Consider the following 21,990-nt stretch of genomic DNA (forward strand, 5'->3'; position numbering starts at 1 on the left):
TTTACCGAATAAATCATTTAAATACAAATCGATATACAAAAATCACAAATAGTATATTGTATGACAGGAAAATGTTCTTTATGTAGTTCAGTTCTGACTTTACTTTCCAAACCTCACTCAAAGTAAAGAATTAATAAAATCTTTAGCCTACTGTATCTAGATAAAATATATTTGTCTTTGCCAAGCCTAAATCCTCTTCTTTTCTCCAACATGGCCATGCATCATTAACATTCCATCATGTGGGTTCTCAGATGGATATGGTTTCCATGTCCATTGCCAATCAGAAGTGGATTAATTACTTATGTGTATTTGTTGCTTAAAATTTACTTATTAAGTGCATCAACTAAATTTCTGTGACATTATTCACTAATTCTTTCCATTTGTTACTGCACAGATGTGTGCAATGCTGAAATACAAAGAGATTTCCTCTTCTGTGTGCTTTGGGTTCTGCCCTCACACACCTGGGTCCAGCACCTATGGGAAGGATGAATCACAGAGCTTTGATGGAGGGGATGAGTGATGGAAAAACAACTTCCACAGAGGCCGTACACTTAGCAGAAGTCACTGATCTATACTATTTGCTGATCTACCCCTGAAGCATTCTCTCTGACAGCAGAAGGCCAGTTTTTGCTATTGAACCATTTCAAAATCACTGTTGGAAAGCTACATATGCACATAAAGAAAGGGCAGGGAACATTTTCTTTTCATGGGTTCTCAAGCACTACAGAGACTCTTTTGTCAGTTACTATGCCTATACTAACCAATCTTACAGCGGCCTCAAATCTTTTTTGAAACAATACATAAGCTAGCTACAGTTTGCTTCTCCCATGAGTAGAGTACAGTTAATAACATTTCTTATGTTTTAACACATCACCTTTCCCTTAATTCATAGACCAAATAGAAAAAAAAGTAATGTACTGTATTCTTTTTCCTGTTGCATTTTCAATAATTCACTGAACAAATCCACATAACATTCCTGGAGTCGAGTGGAAGAACCATACGAAATGCACCCATTGAAATCTTTTTCAGTTCTATTTGGTATTTATGTGTCCCCATTTTGAAATTGGGCCATGCTGCTTTTGTTCCTATAGAAAAGAAGTTATGATTTAAGAAAACTTTACAAAAGGGAAGCTGATCTTGATGTTATCAAGCTTCCCTCTTTTCTTTTAGCAGAATATTTGAGAAAATGCCAATTGGTGTCGCCTATCATCAGAGCTTTTCAAGATCTGATTACTTTTGAAAATTAACTTGCATAAAACTACCTGACCCTCTTTAACAGATAATATTATATTCCCCTCTGAAAGGTTTGCACCCACATTTGTCTCTGTGCACTGAAAGAGTAAGACCATATCAAATGGTTTAGATGAAATGATGCCATAACTAACATGTTCTCCCTTTTTGGGGGTGGGCAAGCATTGGTATAAACTCAGGCATTCGGCTGGGCGTGGTGGCTCAAGCCTGTAACCCCTGCACTTTGGGAGGCCAAGGCGGGTGGATCACTTAAGGTCAGGAGTTCAAGACCAGCCTGGCCAACATGGTGAAACCCCATCTCTACTAAAAATGCAAAAATTAGCCAGGCATGGTGGCGTACCCCTGTAATCCCAGCTACCGAGAGGCTGAGGTGGGAGAATTGCTTGAACCCCGGAGGTGGAGGCTGCAGTGAGCCAAGATCGTGCCACTGCACTCCCGCTTGGGTGACAGAGTGAGACTCCATGTCAAAAATACATACATACATACATACATACATACATACATACGTAACCTAAACTCAGGCATCCATATTCTTTCATGGTGAATGTTAACCGGAATGCCTTTTTTGTTCAGACTGTCACTGGATGTTTTTATAATTAGAAGATTCACTTTAAAATGAAAGTCTGAGGTTGATGAGGCAGAACCAGCTATTTTTAAAGGGAAATTCTTATTAGTACAAAATATTGCAGGACAAACAAAATGAATTTTTAAAGGCAGATTAACCAAATTGTTCATTATTGTAGTAAACATTTGCAAAAATCAAGAGGATGGACTATATTAGCCATATTATGGACATATTAGCCATACCCAAGCTAGAGAATGAAGCACTATGTACCAATTTATGTACAATAATTGTTCATACTAGCATTTTCATAGTTTGGGCAGGGACTCATTTTGTTCCATGTGACCTTTGTTGTCCAGGATTGGTTGCTATTAAAAAATAGAAACAATAAAAATAAAATATTTTATTTTAAAGGATTTTACTAGGCTAGCTTTGGGTTTTTAAAAATACTTGAACATCAAGGGTAAAGCAGAAAACTAGTTTTAGGGAATCTGGTACCTTTACATCTTTACAGTAATTTGAGTATTTGAAAAGTAATATTGTTTCTTTTCTTTTTTTTAAGGACATTTAGTAAGGTATGTTTCAGTGGCATATCATTGTAGCGTTTAAAAAGAATGACCATGAAAATCAAATTAGGTAAACATAGTCTTTTACCTTTTTTTAATTTTGCATTTCTAACATTTTGTTTTCCTTTGGATGTAAATGGGTATGTCAGAGGAGGGGTATATTTCAAAGAAAGAGCTTAATAAAGTAATTTACTGACAGCAGGTCACCACTAATAAGCAAATATTTTATAAATCATGAGACTGAGTAGATTACAAAAGAAGGGGTGAAAACTGCTGCCAAAAGACACAACTTTCAAGGAGTTTTCAAAGATGATGAAAGGATCTAAATGTCGATGGTACACATAGACAGAATAATTCACTTTTTTTTTTTTTTTTTTGAGATGGCGTTTCCCTCTTGTTACCCAGGCTGGAGTGCAATGGCGTGATCTCGGTTCACCACAACCTCCGCCTCCGGGGTTCAAGCGATTCTCCTGCCTCAGTCTCCCGAGTAGCTGGAATTATAGGCATGTGCCACCACGCCCAGCTAATTTTGTATTTTTAGTAGAGATGGGGTTTCTCCATGTTGGTCAGGCTGGTCTCAAACTCCTGACCTCAGGAGATTCGCCCACCTCGGCCTCCCAAAGTGCTGGGATTACAGGCATGAGCCACAGCGCCCGGCAATAATTCACTTCTTAAAGGTGCTTCACTAGGTATTTTTAAACTTGTTATTTTGAAAATTCTCAAACATACACCAAAGTAAGAAGACTGTTATTACTAAAAGGGGTGCCCATGAAGTTATCACCATGTTTGTTACACTTGATTTAGGTCCCATTCCCTTCTTTGATGCTGCTTTTATGACTGGAATATTTTAAAGAAAATCCTAATATCATGTTATTTTACACCTAAATACAATAGTATCTTATGTAATTGCAATGCAATTACCACACCTATGTCTGTTCAAAACGTCTATTTTCATATCCTTAAGTTATTGCTACTGATTAACATTTTGTCTGATTTTTATATTTACTTTACTCCTTCCTCCTTTATAGTCGCCTTCTCAATTAGCAAAAGAAATCCTACACCTTGATTATTTTTACCATATTCCTTGGACCCTTCCCATGCCTTTCTCTGGCGTGATGTGTATTCAGAATCTTAATACCATTTCCAAATTCTGCATTGCAATTGCCATGACACAAGAAAATTAAATTTAAATTTTGCTCAGCCGGGCACGGTGGCTCACACCTGTAATCCCAGCACTTTAGAAGGCCAAGGCGGGCACATCATGAGGTCAAGAGATTGAGACCATCCTGGCAAACATGGTATGACCCCCATCTCTACTAAAAATGTAAAAATTCACTGGGCGTCATTGTTCACACCTGTAGTCCTAGCTACTCAGGAGGCTGAGGCAGGAGAATCACTTGAACCCACGAGGTGGAGGTTGCAGTGAGCTGAGATCACACCACTGCACTCCAGCCTGGCAACAGAGCGAGACTCTATCTCAAAAAAAAAAAAAAAAAAAAAAAAAAAAAAAAAAAAAAAAAAAATTGCTCAAATTTCAAAGTTTATAGAGTGTAAAAACACTGTAATTTATTTTTAAAAATGAAACAAACCCATAACCTAGCTGTGACTGCATTGAGTAATCTGCTAGGTAATTTCTAGGATGTTTCTCCTGGGATCCTTTGCAAATATAGAAAGCCAATTTTTGCTCAATGAAGCCAGTAAACAAATACATAAAATTAAAAAGTAAATGACTGGAAGATAAGGTTTAAATCCTAGCCTGAAAGAGGACAGGAATTCGACACACTGGTTGAAGAGAGTTCTATGGAGAAAAAACTCGTGGGGAGTCTCTTGAGAACACTGTCATCAGGATATAGAGGCTCCAGGTGTTCTCCAACATTGACTGTATCACCCTTCTCTACTCATGGCTAATCAATGGCATGTGCTACCCTTGAAGGGATAGCAGGACCCCTTCAAACTTGGTGCAGTCTTACCAAGACCACACACAGTGAGGCAGAGGTGGTTTCCCAAAGGAAGATCAACTGAGGACACAGAAAAAGAGAAAGTGAGTGTATGGTAGGCAAATTCAACAGAAGGGCAGGATGAGAGTGCTCTTATCCGTGGCTCTCTGTTCTTTAGTTTTTATTGACAGGTCACTGAGAAAACCAGTGTTTCTCACCAGATCTGGCTTTGTTCATGTATATATGTCTGTATGTATATTAAAAACTATTAGAAACTACTAGTTTACTAGAACCCCTTTCTTCATGTCCCCTTTGTTAGAAATCAGCATTTCACATAACTACAACATCCAAGCTGCTAGAACTAATGAGTTATGTGCGCCTGATACTATCCCACTGTCTTTTTTGAACTACTAAGGATGGATATTTAAAATTCACTCTAATTTATAACTTTCTATTTCATTTTTGGATCTCACTTTTACTCATTTAGCAACTTTCCTTGCAGCTCACTACATAATAAAAAATAGTAATTTCAAAGCCTAGATCATTCCCCCTATCCTTTCTGCCAAAACAACATCTGCTCCTGCCCCAGCCACATTTATTTATTTATTTATTTATTTATTTATTTATTTATTTATTTATTTATTTCTCTTTTTCAACTGTTATTTTAGGTTTGTGGGTACATATGCAGGTTTGTTACATGGGTAAATTGCTTGTCACTGGGGTTTGGTGTACAAATGATTTAATCACTCAGGTAGTGAGCATGGTACTCAAAAGGTAGTTTTGCAGCCCTCACCCTCCTCCCACTCTCCACCCTCAAGGAGGCCCTGGTATCTGTTGTTCCCCTCTTTGTGTTCATGTGTACTCAATGTTTAGCTCCCACTTATAAGTGAGGACATGCTGTATTTGGTTTTCTGTTCCTGCATTAATTTTCTTAGGAAAATGGCCTTCAGCTGCATCCATATTGCTACAAAGGATATGATTTTGTTCTTTTTATGGCTTCATAGTATTTCGTGGTGCATATGTGCCATATTTTCTTTATGCAGTCCATCATCAATGGGCATCTAGGTTGATTCCATGTCTTTTCTATTGTGAATAATAAACATGTGATAACTGTGATAAACATGCATATATCTTTTATATAACTGGATAACCCCCTTTCATACACACACACCCCACACTCACACACTAGTTGTTAGTGCCTAGTGTGGTACACAGAAGGCATAAAATGAACATTAGTATTTAATTGGGATGTAGAAAATTTAGTCCCATATGAGCTTGCTACATAATGGAAGAGGTCAAAGACTATTGGTCTAAAAGATGTGGCATTTTCCCTTTGGACCAAATGTTTCTTTTTTTTCTCTCTTTTTTTTTCTTAGATGGAGTCTCACTCTGTCACCCAGGCTGGAGTGCAATGGCACAACCTCTGTAACCTCTGCCTCCTGGATTGAAGCAATTCTCCTGCCTCAGTCTCCCAAGTAGCAGGGATTACAGGCACCTGCCACCATGCCCAGCTAATTTTTGTATTTTTAATAGAGATGGGGTTTTGCCATGCTTGCCAGGCTGCTCTTGAACTCCTGACCTCAAGTGATCTGCCTGCCTTGACCTCCCAAAGTGCTGGCGTTACAGGCGTGAGCCACTGCACCTGGCCCTGGACCAAATGTTATAATCAGTGTTTAGAAGGATAAAGGGGAGAGAAGTTGTTCATGTACTATTTTGATTTCCAAGTAAACAAGCTTCACCTATCTAATTAACCCACTATAAAGTAGTAGCAAAAACTACTACTAGTTTAGTACTAGTACTACTACTACTAGTAGTAGTACTAAACTAGTAATCTTAGAAACTAGTAGTAATAGAAACTACCATAAAGTAGTTTCAAGCTATCTTCAAGATATTTTAGAGTGTATGAGAAAGTAATTCATTCAGGAAAGCCTGTTCCACTTTCAGATGTTAGCTCCTCTCTCTGCCTCTCTTTCCCATTTTCCAGGGAGGATGATTCTGCCCATTGGATCCTGCAGATACATTGTGAGTAATTGCTGGGGACAGAGTTTATCTAACAACAGCGGCTTCTTCTAGCCTGCTGCAGGACCTAGTGACTTCCTGCTAACCAAGTCCTTCCTTCCAACTTCTCTCTCTACTACACTCCTAAGAAAGGGCTTGCTATCTTCCCTCATATTTCAAGCCCTAACTTAAATCCAGTCTGCCGTACTTAATCCAGTATGCCACGTTTGTGTGTGTGTGTGTGTGTAGTGCTGGAACCTCGTCAAGGAGGGGAAATGGCTGTAATATGAGGTGGAGGCAGGGCATGTAAAGCATTAAGGTCTGGGTTAAGGTTTTTAAAGTTTATACTAAATGTAATAAGGAACTGTGGTAGAAATCTGTTTGGGGAGAAAAACACTCATACACCAGACTGCCCCTTCCTCTACCCCAGGAAACCTGTGATACTTTATAGAGACCCTACCTCTCATTCATGAGTGCCATGGTAATATTTTATATGAATATGGATATTAGTAAGTAGACTGTATATTAGGAGGAGATTTTATTAGTCAGAATATACCTACTGAGGAACGAAAAGCTGACCGGGTGTGGTGGCTCACAGCTGTAATCCCAGCACTTTGGGAGGCCGAGGCAGGCAGATAGCCTGAGGTCAAGAATTTGAGACCAGCCTGGCCAATATGGCAAACCCCTGTCTCTACTAAAAATACAAAAAATTATCTGGGCATGGGGTGTCAGGAGCCTGTAATCCCAGCTACTTAGGAGGCTGAGGCAGGGAGAATCGCTTGGACCTGGGAGGCAGAGGTTGCAGTGAGCTAAGACCATGCCACTGCACTCCAGCCTGGGCAACAAAGTGAGACTCCTTCTCAAAAAGAAAGAAAGAAAGAGAGAGAGAGAGAGAGAGAGAAAGAGAGAGAGAGAGAAAGGAAGGAAGGAAGGAAGGAAGGAAGGAAGGAAGGAAGGAAGGAAGGAAGGAAGGAAGGAAGGAAGGAGGGAAGGAAGAGAGGGAGGGGAGGGAGGGAGGGAGAAAAGAACCATTTAGTATGGTAGAGGGCCTAGAGGGAACAAAGGACATTATTAAGTCAGAAATCCCACATTAGTTCTGAGAGCTTGGACCAATAGTTTCACCTTATAAATATCACTGTCCCACATCATAGCCACCTACAAAGCTTCAGGCAAGCTTTTTTCCACCTATTCCGATTGTTCCCTGTTGCATTCCCAGACCTCCTTGGAGAGTTCTTATCTCCAATGTGCTCACCTGCCAACAAGCCCAGAGCCGGCCTAGATTTTGTCTCATCTTCATCAGCACTAGGTGGGTCAACACCAAATACCTAGTTGTTTACTTTGCCCATTCCCCACCCTCTCTCTTGAGTTTTCTGGTCTGCTAGACTACCAAAATGGGGATACAGTTCCACTTATGCGATTGGGGCTCGGGAGGAGGTTCAGAGAAAAACAGCAACCATACCCTAGTTTACTTACTTTCTATCCTTTGACTAGTCTTGAAGTGAAAGCAAGATATATCTAAAGAAAGAAGGCCAGGCGCGGTGGCTCAAGCCTGTAATCCCAGCACTTTGGGAGGCCGAGACGGGCGGATCACGAAGTCAGGAGATCGAGACCATCCTGGCGAACACGGTGAAACCCCGTCTCTACTAAAAAATACAAAAAACTAGCCGGGCGAGGCGGCGGGCGCCTGTAGTCCCAGCTACTCGGGAGGCTGAGGCAGGAGAATGGCGTAAACCCGGGAGGCGGAGCTTGCAGTGAGCTGAGATCCGGCCACTGCACTCCAGCCCGGGCGACAGAGCCAGACTCCGTGTCAAAAAAAAAAAAAAAAAAAAAAAAAAAAGAAAAACTTTAGTTGGTGGATAATTACATTCTACTTAAACTCAGTACAGAAGTCATTGGTGATGTTGTTAATTTCCACAATATCCTGATTTTCTAGTTCTCTAACTTCTTCTCCTTATCCTTTGCAAGCAATTTTTCTTCTACCTGTATACAGTCATTCCTCCCTCGGTATCCAATGGTGATTGGTTCCAGGACCCCTAAGGATACTAAAATTAAAGAATGCTTAAGTTCCTGTTATAAAATGGTGTAGTATTTGCATAGAAACTACACACACCCTCCTTTATACTTCAAATCATCTCTAGATTACTTACAATACAAATACTATATAAGGCCGGGTGCGGTGGCTTATTCCTGTAATCCCAGCATTTGGGAAATCAAGAAGGGCAGATCGCTTGAGCTCAGGAGTTCGAGACCAGCCTGGGCAACAGCATGGTGAAACTCTGTCTCTACAAAAAAAAAAAAATGTATTTTTTTGTTGTATTTTTATTTTTGTTTTCAGAATAATTTCGATCTGGGGTTGGTTGAACCTGTGGCCACAGAACCTACAAAGGGCCAACTGTGTTCTCATATTCCTTATATGTAAGCCTTTGTGAACCCAGAAGTATCTGAGAGAGGTCTCAACCAAGTTAGAAAGTTTATTTAGCCAAGGTTAAGCTGTGACAGTGATATTCATAAGGTGAAGGAAATCCTGATTACATGTGCCCAAGGTGGTGGGGGGACACCTTGGGTTTATACATTTTAGGGAGACATGAGACATCAATATATATAAGTAAGATGTACATTGGTTCGGTCTGGAAAGTCAGGACAACTCAAAGGTGGGGTTGGGAGACTTCTGGTTCATAGGTAGAAAGGAGACAAAAGGTTGCACTGCATTCTTTTAAGTCTTTGATCAGCCTTTCACTGAATAAACAATTTACATGTTGGGGGTGGGTAGAGGAATAGTCACTTTTACCTTAGTCTGGCTCAGTGAATCTGCATTTTTACATGAAACAATAGGACAGAAGAAGCAATCAGATATGCATCTGTCTCAAGTGAGTAGAGGGATGACTGAGTTCTGTCCTTTGTCCTGCACCAGTGAAGATAAGCTATCTATTTATGTTGCCAAGGTGAAATTCAACAGAACTGTTTTTGGATCACCTGAGCTTGGGAGGTCAAGGCTGCAGTGAGTCATGATTGGGTCACTGCACACCAGCGTGGGTGACAGAGTAAGACCCTGTCTCCAAAATAAAAAATAAAAATAAATACAAAATCTTGAGGCCCACAAGAAAATTCCTGTGGGCAAATCGTGAGGGAGGTATGTAGCATTTTTATTTTCGCGGCTATCTTATTCAGGAATAAAATGAGAGACAGGTTTTCCTGACACAGTTCCCAGCTTGACTTTCCTTTTGATTTCGTGGTTTTGGAGGTCCTGAGATTTGTTTTCCCTTCACACCTTCTTCAGGGTTTGGTTGTTATCCTCTTTCTTTCACATACACATTCTCTTTAATTGACCTCAACCGGTTTGTCTTATCCAGGGAAATCTACCTTCCTTTTTTTTCCTACTAAGTTCTTATCATCAGAGTCTTAGTTCAGGGTCTCCTCATTTCTCTCCTGGACAATTGCAACAGCCTCCTAATGTGTTTCCTTCCTGAAAATCAGGCCTTTGCCTTATTACTTCTCCAGAGAAATCTTTCCAGGATGTAAATCTGTTCAAACCACTGCTCTAGCTAAGCCATTCCAAAGTCTCTTAGTACCCACAGGACAAAATCTCAAATATTTAACATGGCAAATGCTGGTGTCAATAGTCTGTCTAACCTCTGTCTCTATCCCTCTCCTGTAGCACATATATACTTTCAGGCCCAGATGTAACAAAAATACTTAAATGTCCCTAATATGCCTTCCTCGTATATAATTTTGAGCCCTTGGCTATGTAGCTCCACATATTGACCCGCTCTTGTCTACCAGGTGACACTAATTCACTCCTCCAGCAACACCGGAGCCACCTCCTTTGCAAAGGCTTCCATGATTTCACCTGACCATACATTGCCTTGGTGCTCTTATAGTAACCAGTCAATACATTTATTATAGCACTTCTTATATTGCTATTTCTCTCTGCCGATATGCCCATTTTTCTCATTGGAGTGGAAGCTGCTCACATAAAGTGACTATAGTATCTTTGCTTTAGTATTCCTGGCAACTAGTATAGAGCTTGGGATATTATGGGCCTTGTTGCTTAAATTAGTGAGTACATGAATGGAGAGAAACTATTCTACAAGTGTAAAAATCTATTAAGCCCGGGAACACAAAAACAGAGAGCTAGTAGGGACTTTTCTGTTTGCAAATCACATAAATGCAACTTAAATTAGCTTAGGATAAAAGAGGATTTATTGGAAAGACACTGGAATATCTCAGGTAATTGAAAAAAGACTCTGTCAACAGAACAATGAGAAAAAAGTCTGGAAGCAGTTCACCTAAAACAAGGGTTAATTTGCCACCAGTGTGTGTTTCTGTGTGTCTCCTCTGGCCATCTCTTCTGCATGACCCTGTTCTTTCTCACTGTAAACTTTTTTTCCTGTTCAGTAGTTCTCATTACTAGATGCACATTAGAATCACCTGGGGGAGTTTTAAAGAAATATTGACACCTGGGTCCCATCCCAGACCAAGCGGATTAGAATTTCTGGGGGTTGGTGCCAAGGCATTTTTTTAAAAGTTCCCAAGGTGATTCTGCTGTGCAGCTGGGGTGGAGATCTACTGTTCCATGGGGTTGGAAACAAAGTAGCCAGTAGCTCAGGTTTGAGGTCCCACCCTCATAGCTTCCGCCTGAACAAAAATGGATTCACTGTCAGTTCTCATTCAAAAATTCCCACGGAAGGAATTTTTTGGCTTCGGTTGGGTCTGGTGCCTGTCTCTGGATCCATTATGGTCATGTGTTGGGGGTCAATTAAATATGGCAGTTCATACTGGCTGGTCAACTGAAGGGTGTACATTTGAAACAGAAATCATTCCAAAGAATGGAGATGATGTTTCTAGAAGGAGGGCGTTGGACCTATAAAACAATGTCTAATATAGGCATAATAAAATTATATTTACAACAAAATTTAAAGTTCATTGGGCAACAAACATTTGCTTGTGGCATGAATGAATAACACATAACAAATTGCAGAGTTTGTTAATATTGTATACCTTAGGATTTATACATAAATAATAACTGTTTCACATAAATAATATAGTTCATATTACTACTACACAATCCTACTAAGTTTTTTTTTTTCCTCTCAGTTCTCTAATATCTATAAACAATGTCAACGTTGTTAAGTTTTGTTTCTTTGCTTGTTCGGTTAATGCTGGTTCAGCTTACTCCATTGTATACACAGAAACAAACATGGGCCTAATTTCACTGTATGACCCAAAATGTAAAGTCAAAGACCAAGAAAAAAAAACAGGACGGAGAATGAGAATGGACTCTGCAGCCTGGCATTTGAGCATCTACGTAATAGTTGGAGTTAACACGAAGGGGAAGACATTTTCACTTGTGTTTAGGCTGTAAAACAAAAAACAAGGACAAGCTAGAGGGAAGGAATTTGCCAGCAGGCAGATCTATACTTGGGCAGAGAAGGTGCCACATTCCAGGGCTGATATTAGAAAAAGCCAGAGGTGTCTAGACACTCATGTCTGCCCCTAAAAACTCCCTGGGGAGTGGGGAACTGAGAAGGGTTTAGAAGATAGATGACAATATATAGGTCAACATCTTCAATATTTCATTTTACATTTAAAGTTTTAAATATGAGAAACAAATGCAGAGATTAAGGAATAAAGAAAAAATACAAGAACATCTGAAAAGAAATAAAAGAAGATTATTTAAAAAATAAAAATAATTTTAAGTAATACTCTGGGAGCTGTGAATGGTAGTTGCCTCTAAGAAAAAAAATTGGAGGAAGCTTTCACTTTTTGCTTTGTATTTTTACTGTTGTATAATCATTGGTGTATTACGTCTTTTAAACAAATAAAATATAAATAAAAGTTTTTAAAATAAAAATACGTTATAGCAGGAATGGCAGAGTATAAAATGTTTACACATCTTAAAAGTGAGAGAAATTATCCTGGTTTTAAAGAAATACCTGATATAGTTATCTTGATGAAATAGAATGCATTGATTCTATACTGGTAGGAAAAAGAAAACCCTCTGGGAGAGGGACAGCGAAGAGACCTGATATTGGATACGATTTTGATTTTCTGTGGGAGGAGACTCCAGGAGACAGGAGGAAAGGGCATGTGAACCAGGAGAGGAGGGCATTAAAGGGAGAAGTCCGGGGGTGGAATTCCAGCTTGTACATCTTTGTTTTTCCTAAAGCCAGTGGAGTGGCCCTTGTTACCTCCAACCTAGCTCAGAAAAATAAAAGCTGTTTAGGTATTTCATGCAGTTTACAAGGAACTCTGGATTTCAGTCCCTTGTGTTGAGTTCCCTGGGGATACAAACAGAACTTTCTCAGTGAAAGGCTGGCATGTTAGAAATTCATTCCTGCCTCCTTTCTTACAGCTCTCTCCTGGACATGGGCATAGGGTAAGATAGACTGTTATTATTTCTCCTGTAATGCAGGAGATCCACTGTGGGAATTTAAATTCTACTGTGTATTTTAAAAATGATTATTAAAAGGCATTCAGGTACAGCAGGCCTTGTGCTTCTTTTATAAAGGTTTAAGCAAATAAGCAAACAAATGATCGGGCTGTTGTTATTTAACCTGAGTCCCCAAGGCCCAATACTTCCTTTGAGTACATACATATGAGCTCCTTGGCTTCAAGGGAGTCATGACTCACAGCTGAGGGCAGAATTTGGCCCTTTGAATTCCTGCGATGGGGCTTTCAGAAAAAAAAAAAAAAAAAACACAAATAAGGGGGGTTGGGGACGGGAGATCTTGAATTTTATTCAAGCCTAAGCTACTGAGGTCTGTAAGTCCTTGTGTCTGCTTAGTCATCTAAACCAACAAGGTGCTTCTTGCCCACCTCCACCCAAGTGGAAACCATATTGTTGAAAGTTCCGTATCTGATGCAGATGATTTAGTGAACACCTTCCCACAGATATTTTTAAGATACTTGTCTCCTTCTTTATGAGTAAAGTTTTCTTTCCAGCTGCTCTCCTTTTTGTCAGAGTGCCAGTGCGACTTCCAGCATTGTTCTGCTTAGGTTGCTGGGAGGCAAATGAGAGGCAGGGGAAATACAGTCCTGGGAGAGGAAGAAGGGGTCAGGGGGCAAGTAAAGCCTGGAGAGGGAGGAGACGGACTTAGAAAACCTGGAGAAAAACAGTGGAAAGATAGATAAAGCAAGAACATTAAGGAGAAGGGCTTACAGAGATAAGGAGTTCAAGGGAGAAACTCGAATGCAGAAAAACAAGAATGAAAGAATATGTAGATGACTAGAGTGAACACAAAAAATGAAAATTGATTCATTGAATTTTAGAGAAAATGGTGTTACAAGATCTGTTTTCCCCCCAACTTTCTCTTGAGCAATTTTTATTCACTCTTGTTTGGCAATGTTACAACATGTTAACAAATATGGTCATCAGCTTCATGTTTTTTCTGGATCCAAATGTTTTATTTTCCATGTTTGTTCTAATAATATAATAAAGAAGGGTTGAGTAGAAGGAGAAATGTTATAAACATTAATTCTCATTTGCTTTAAAGTACTTTACACCAGTTATAACTAAATCTACCATTTCATAACAATCATGAAAGAGTATTAAGGTACAGTTAGTTACTACATTTTCAAGATCTGGGCATTCAAATTTAAAATAGGCACTCTTTTTCAAAACAACCCCATCAAAATACAGTTTATTCATTTATTCATTCATCCAACTAATATTTCTTTGTTCTAAATATTAGAAATACAAAGTAGAAAAAGACAGCAAGAAGTTTACAATTTAGGGAGAGGGGAAAAATCAATCCATGTTGGAGCAGATGATACTTGAGATAGATGTGTAAGAATAATAAAAGTTGGTATTACAAAGAATGATGTAAAGATAGGAAAAGTAGGGGAAGGTGAGACAGGTATTCCAAGAAGAAGAAATTGAGTGTGTAAACACAGGGAAGATGAGATGGAAGAGAGGGTGGGAGAATGAAGCTGAGAGATAAACAGGACAAAAACTAAGAAAGGCTTCTTGTACTAAGTCAAGGTGCCTACCACTAATACTATTGAATGGTATAGAAACCTTATCACCATCATCTTCTTCATTGTGACTAGCACCATTATGATGAGAGAGATGGAGAGATGTAAGCATGTTTATATGGAAAGAGTAAGTAGAATGGGAGAGACTAGAGACTCAAGTAAAGGAGAGAATGTTGGTTGGAACAAAATTCCTCATAATAAAGAGGGGAATACGTATTTTGCCAACATCCTGTACGAGTCTTGGGGTCCCAAATCATGTTGCGTTCTTCATGAATTTAGTCACCCAGAGTACAACTGTAGGAGGCACCGTTTATATAGACCACAACTCCCGGAGTAGTGCATGGCTGGCAACCCTGGAAATGCAAAGCATGCATGAAGGAATTGCCCATTTCATTCATGCCCTCTTCTCTGAGTGACAAGGTGAACTGCCTCAATCCACTGAAGCTCTCCACACTGAAATTAAGGTTAACTATAGGTATCCACATTCCTATTTGAACAACTACAATCAATGGAGAAATATAGCTAAGTATTCTGTTTTGCCAACCCGATTCTCTTCTAATTGTCATTCAACACGTATTTATTGAGCACTTCTTAGGCCTCACTAAATGCTAGGCTAGGCTTTGAGAAATGCAAAAAGATGCTTAGCAATCAGTAGCTTCCAGCAGATTATAATCTGATTTGAGAGACAACACATATCTACTCACACAAAGCTGTTAGGAGATGCTGCAAAGTAATATGTGAGAGAAACAAATTTTAAAAATTAAGAGCGTTTCATATAATTTAGAGAAAAAGAAATTTAAGGTCATCTTGTTTACTAGTTTTCAAACTATGCTTTCTGGAACCCCGGGAACTGTGGCAATGCTTCAGAAATTCTACAAAGATCAGTGTATTCTCTGCCAAACACTGACGATTTAAATTGATCCAGGAGATTTACCAAGACAATGTGTGTAATAACAAAAAATTAGAAACAACCTAAACGTCTCTCAACAGGGGCCTGTCTAAATGAATTATGGGGCCTTCATACAATGAAATATTAAATAGCTGTTTTTTAAAGGAAAAATGAATCTGTATGTGTTGTTAGAGAAATACCTTTAAGATCTATAATTAAGGGGAAAATGTAAGTTGCAAAAAATATGCATAGCATAATCTCATTTATGTAAAAAATATGTGGATGTGTGTGTATTACATGGGCATGTGTGTTTGTATGTGGCTTATATATACATTAAATATTATTTCTGGAAGGATACAATTTCTGGAAAGTGTTTTTTCTCTTGGTAGTGGGACTAGGAGTGGTATAGGGAAGAAATGGGAAATTACTGATCTAGTCCAATCTCTCATTTTATTGATAGATAACTGAGATTCAGGAATAATATGACTGACTGACCCTAAGCCGTGTAGCTAGCATTAGCCAAAAACCTGAAACACAACACAAACCCAGTCTCTTGCTTTTTTTTTTTTTTGAGACAGAGTCTTGCTTTGTTGCCTAGGCTAGAGTGCAATGATGTGATTCAGCTCACTACAACCTCTGCCTCCCAGGTTCAAGAGATTCTCTTGCCTCAGCCTCCCCAGTAGTTGGGATTACAGGTGCGTGCCACCACGCCCAGCTAATTTTTTTATTTTTAATAGAGGTGGGGTTTCACCATGTTGGCCAGGCTGGCAGTTTCTTAATATCTTGTTTGTTTCTCTTCATACCTCAGGGAAAGATCACAATGGATAGAACTCTTTGCAGAAGTAGTTGATCTTTCTTGCTTCTGTCTCCCACAATGCCTGCCATCCATTTTCTTTACCATAGATCATCTCTCACTCTCTTTCTCCCTATCCTGTACACAGCTATCATTTCTCTTTACCTAATATGTAAATGTGTTTCACTAATCAATCAATGGTTTTTAAAACTTCTATTAATGGTGGTACTGAATGAGATTAATTACTCCTTAAAGGACAGAGTCTATCCTCATCTCAGGCAGTAGGACAGCTCCTGGGAGACACACTCAGTGGATGGTAGTTCAGTTGAAATGCTTGTTGACTTTGTAGGTTTTCTGGGGGGGGCAGTTGTCCCCACACTTGTAAATAGGAATAATTACTTGAGTCTCCCATCTTAGTCTGGTTTGCTGTGAGAATAGAATGTTATAATGGATGTAAAGGCACTAAACATTTCTTTTTTTTTTTTTTTTTTGAGACGGAGTCTGGCTCTGTCGCCCAGGCTGGAGTGCAGTGGCCGGATCTCAGCTCACTGCAAGCTCCACCTCGCGGGTTCACGCCATTCTCCTGCCTCAGCCTCCCGAGTAGCTGGGACTACAGGCGCCGGCCACCTCGCCCTGCTGTTTTTTGTTTTTTTTTTTAGTAGAGACGGGGTTTCACCGTGTTAGCCAGGATGGTCTCGATCTCCTGACCTCGTGATCCGCCCGTCTCGGCCTCCCAAAGTGCTGGGATTACAGGCTTGAGCCACCACGCCCGGCACTAAACAGTTCTTAACCACTTTAAGGAGGAGTAGTATATTTCAGAGAAGTCAAAATCTAGGCTCTGTCCCTTACTAGTGTGTGACCTTAGACAAACTGTGTGCTTCAGCCTCTATGATTACATTTCTTTATCTGTTCAATGAGAAGAAGAATAACAGCTAACTCCTGGAGTTATTATCAGGAATAAATAAGATATGAATGTAAAGTGCTTATAGCTCAGTGTTTGGCATACAAAACACTCATAGTTGTTACTGTTTTTCTTGCTATATTTTCAAATAAAATATTTGTTTGTGTTCAGGTCTATTGGTGGTAGGTCACTCTAGCGCTCTCTTATTTTAGCCAAATTAATATAATTTCAAATTCTCCTTGGAACTTTAAGCAAACCAAGAAATCCATTTTATGTTAAGAAATCAAGCTGTCACTTCTGTCCATTTGTACACTTTTTTTTTTTTAATTGAGCAACTACCATGTGCAAGGCTCTGGGCTAGGTATTGGGGACACAGGGATGAAAATGACACAGTCCCTGTGCTCAAGGTGCTTAGAGTCCAGTGGGGCTTAGAGTCCAGTGGGCTGTCCTGTCATTCTCAATCTCAAAAGACAGTCCTCGGCCCATGAAAAACTGATCACATTCATTGTATTTATGGGGTAAAGTATAGACAGTGGCAGAATAACTGATTTGTAGGCTGGAGAGGTGGAGCAAATCACACCTCAGGTGTTCTCAAACTTTTTGGTCTCAGGATCCTTTTACATTCTTAAAAGGTATTAAGGATCCTAATAAGGTTTTAAAAATATGCATTATAGCTATTGTTAATTGTGTTTGAAATTAAAGCAGAGAAATGTGGAAAATATTTGTTTAAAATTAAGAATAAACATGCTAACATAAATAACATTTTTGGAAAAATAATTATATGGTTATGGTATAGAATAGATGATTACTTCCTGAGTTTTGACTTACCTTTGGAGAAGGAGAAAGTGAAAATGAGCTATTCCACGATGGAGAATAGGTTCTTACAATAGTGGTTTAAGAATGCTCATCTATGACGCATGGTTCAGTCAGACATATGTCCATGTGTGGCTTAGGATCTTGAGGCCATCAACTTTATCCCAAACTCCCTCTGCCCCTTTTTCTCTGCCCTTGAGAACTGCCTGTCCAAGGATGTTCCTCGTTGATAAAGTTTGTATGTTGTGCAACGGGGAAAGGACTGCTTGGAAACTCTGACGTTTGGGTTCTCCAGCCAAAGACCTTGGATAGGCATCATTAGAAGCAATAAATAAACGCAGCATCAGGACAGAGAGAGTGTGGACTTGCACCATCAGGAACAAAAGAGGAATTAACTTCCTGAAACTCCACTTGTTTGTTTGTTTTTCAGATGGGGTCTCGCTCTGTTGCTCTGGTTGGAGTGTGGTGGCACAATCACGGATCACTGCAGCCTCGACCTCCCCAGGCTCAGGTGATCCTCCCACCTCAGTCTTCCGAGTACTAGGACTACAGGCACATGCCACCATGCCCAGCTAATTGTTGTATTTTTATTTTTATTTTTTATAGAGATGGGGTCTCACTGTGTCACCCAGGCTGGTCTAGAACTCCTGCCCTCAAGCCAAATCTCCTTTCTGAAATATATTTTCTTCTATATTTCCTAATGTCTATGTAGAGTATCATCGTTTTCTCAGCCACCAAGGACAGAAAATGTGGTCATCTTTGATTTTTTTTTGGTTCTCCTCTATCTGCCAATTCTGCTTTAACAAAAAGCCCAAACTCAGCAAGGTAGAAACAAGTAATGATTTTGCAGCTCACCTATCACTGTTTTCAATTGTGTGCTGTTGAATTTCCTTTCTCTGTTCCTTAATATGTGTTCAGCAGATCATAGAGCTTGTAGTTACTTTCTGTAGCCCAGATTAAGATTCATGTCCGTTTATTTAAAAGTCTAGTCCAGGTAAAATAAAATCTTTACTTTTGTTTCCAATTCAAAGCACGTGACCTTATTCCATTGTGCAGGTTCCCTCTAGATCTGCAGTGACCTGAATTGGAGGCCCATCCCAGGTCAGGGGTCCCCCACTGTGGCTTATGAGTGGAGTCTTAGGATTTCACTGACCCATGGATTGTGGTGTGTCTCCTCTTCATCCTTTCCCATGTGGAAGTGTTCAGTGAGGTTATCTTGCTCCTGTTCCATCATTGTATATTGGTTGTGAAGGAGGTTAATAACTTGTTATTTAATTTACAGTTATTTGGATCAAAATGAACCACTATCCAGACCTAATCCAGAGACTATCACAAGATCCTGAACTATGAACCCAGTCCCATGAGTAAATAGGAATTTGGGATTATTCTTTTGAGGAAAGAGTGAATAAATTGTGCACAAGTGGGGAGTAGTATTATGTGACCAAGAGGGCAGATGGTGACAGATTGCATTCTTGTTCAGAATGTTTGTTACTCCTCCCTAAGGGGAACTAAACGTCCCTCCCCCATGGACATCAGGCTTGCCCATGTGACTTACTTTGGCTAACAAAACGAGGGCAAAAGTGATAACTTTCCACTTCCCAGCAGAAGCTTTAAGGGGCTTTCCCTTCTGTCATGCCATAGCAGTGTCCAGGATGCAGTAGTTCCTTCACCCTGGACTCCAGAGTGAAGAGAACTGCAGACAGCCCCCACAGACCTGCAGCCAACATGTAACGTGAATAAGGAGTAACCTTTGTTTTCATAAATCATTAAGACTTGAGGGCTTTTTGTTGCCACAGAATAACATAGCTTAAGATTGCTATTAATTCTTAAATTGTTTTGCATGCCTCGTGTTTTCCTCTCCTCCTCAGCCTTTGCTTATACAAGACTGCACGGTTAAAATTAGCTGGGCTTTGCTTCTAATCCCGACTCTACCATTTTTTATCTGTGTCACCTTGGGTAAGTCACTTGCTCACTCATCAGTTTGTCTTAAACTAAAGCAAATGATACTAGGATATGAATGCCTAGCATAACATAAGCACATGATAAAAGTTAGTTTTCTACTCAATGTTGTTCCTCACAAGAGAAGTTGGTAGGAAGGACTAGTTATTTACTTGAATTTTTGTTCTTGTTTTTCAGTAATTTCCCAGTAATACTTCCAGCTCCTATTTCTTACTTCAAAGATTTAAGAGATCTGAAAAAGATCCTTACATATGTTCTATTCTCCTATAGTACGAGACTTAACTTACTTTATTTTCTTTGTCTACCTCTGAAATCTCTATGTACTGTGTTTACAATTTCATAATTTACTAACATTACGGGCTTTTGTATTCACGCCTCGTCCTCATCTTCACATGCCATACTATTTTTTTTTGAGATGGAGTTTTGCTCTTGTTACCTAGGCTGCAGTGCAATGGTGTGATCTCAGCTCACTGCAAGCTCTGCCTCCCGGTTCATGTGATTCTCCTGCCTCAGTCTCCTGAGTAGCTGGGACCACAGGCGTGCACTACCATGCCCGGCTGATTTTTTTGTGTTTTTAGTAGACATGGGGTTTCGCCATGTTAGCCAGGCTGGTCTCGAACTTCTGACCTCAGGTGATCCGCCCACCTTGGCCTCCCAAAGTGTTGGGATTACAGGCGTAAGCCACTGGCCCCAGACACCATACTCTTAACTTTTTTGAGGGCAGGGACTATATCTTATTCATCTTTATAACTGTTTAGTACTTAGCTCACCATTATGTATGACAGTTAATAGATGAAATATTTACCCTTTTATAGATAACACAATGATGAAATTATTTTTCAAGTTATCCTAATGAAGGGAATTTTACATGAATATGTGCCCCGCTGGTCTATCATAATCAGAGGCTTACACCTTAATCTTCCAGAGACAGACCTGCTTAGAAGAGGCCTGACCAGTCCCCTTTGACAAATCAGAATGGTCTGAAATGAGGCATGCAGAGCAAAAGATCTCATTTAAAATATTTTCCCAGGGTTAGAAAATATCATTTGGAAACTTGAAAGCCAAAGGCTCTGTTTTTAAAAAATAAATTAAAAATTTGGAATTGTATGTTGTCTTTGTTTTTAGCAAAACTCAAGTTCCTAGCTGACTTCTGTTTGTTTGTTTTCTCTGGGAACCAAGTAGCCGCACTACACCCAAGCATGTATCATTTCACGACAATGACTCAGAAAGCAGTGCAGATGTCATGGCTTACCTAGTCCCTAAAAAATGCCTACCATGCAGGAAATGAAATAAGGTTCTTGGACTCAGCAGAAATGGGGTGAGGATAAAGAGGCTGCTTTGAATTTGTGGGCTTTCCCGGACTGCTTTGGAAACATCTCATGCAAATCCAAACAGTATCTGGGTCACAGATAGTTTTTGATCGGTAATTTCTGAATATACTTCTGGTCTTCTAGTATACTTAGAGGTAGTAGGTCTATTTGGAAAAATAAAACAATTTGAATAATTTAGATAGTTTGATACATTTCTACCAATGAGGATCTTTTTCTTTTTCATAACAGTCTGCCATTCCTGGAACCATTTCCAAGGCCTAAAATTTTATTTTACCGAACAACAGATAGAATCCAGTCATCTAGTGCTTCTACCAACAACTGAAATATGCATGATCCGTTGTTTCTGAGTATGACTTTTTTGTGGCTCTCTCTTTATATATAAATTTAGTCCAGGTTTTTAACCAAGAGACAGCTTGCTAGAAACATGAATTGTATCATTGTATTTGACTAAACATTTAGTCTGTAACTCTTATTACTTTAGAAGCCTGTCAGATGCTATTTGGAAACTTTCTCTTTAGTCTTGGTTATAATAAACCAAAAGTACCTAGAATTCTATGGGACATAGACTGTCAGGAAATGTTGAGTGTATCATTTTTGGGGAAAAGCAGACACTTTTACAAGAAGACTTCAATATGCAAATAAGAAAAGATTTAAGAATATGCAAATAGAAAAACATTTAAGAATGAGGAAGGATTTAAGAAGAATAGAACCATAAAGATGTAAAGCAAATCATTTCGTACTTACTTTGAGATCCAGGCTTGTATACTATTCTAAAACAGGGGCTGTTACATTTCTGCCATGACAGAGAAGTTTTTTGGGGGAAATCCCAACGATGACCACAGCCTTAAAATGCACAGCTTAGAGGGGAGTTTCCAATGGACTTGGTCTTTAGCCAAGCCCCAGGTCATTCATTCAAAGTGCCCCTGCAGTATAACTAAACCCTTCTTCTGGTCTAGCATCAGCATTTATGCATAGATAATAGGAGTTAGTACTAAGAATCCTCAGGCGCAGAGATG

The 21,990-nt window shown here is 39.5% G+C and overlaps 1 protein-coding gene across 1 annotated transcript in view; it reads right to left on the bottom strand.

Moving 5' to 3' along the window:
• LOC105492615 (glycosyltransferase like domain containing 1) overlaps nucleotides 1-21,742 on the bottom strand; it is a 407,319-nt gene extending 385,577 nt beyond the window's left edge. The window contains exon 1 of the mRNA XM_071072686.1: nucleotides 21,719-21,742. The gene's annotated coding sequence lies outside the window, so the exon portion shown is untranslated. The remainder of the gene's footprint in view (nucleotides 1-21,718) is intronic.
• Between the last annotated feature and the right edge of the window lie 248 nt (nucleotides 21,743-21,990).

Source organism: Macaca nemestrina, chromosome 11, assembly GCF_043159975.1.
Source record: "Macaca nemestrina isolate mMacNem1 chromosome 11, mMacNem.hap1, whole genome shotgun sequence".
NCBI classification, from domain to species: Eukaryota; Metazoa; Chordata; class Mammalia; order Primates; family Cercopithecidae; genus Macaca; species Macaca nemestrina.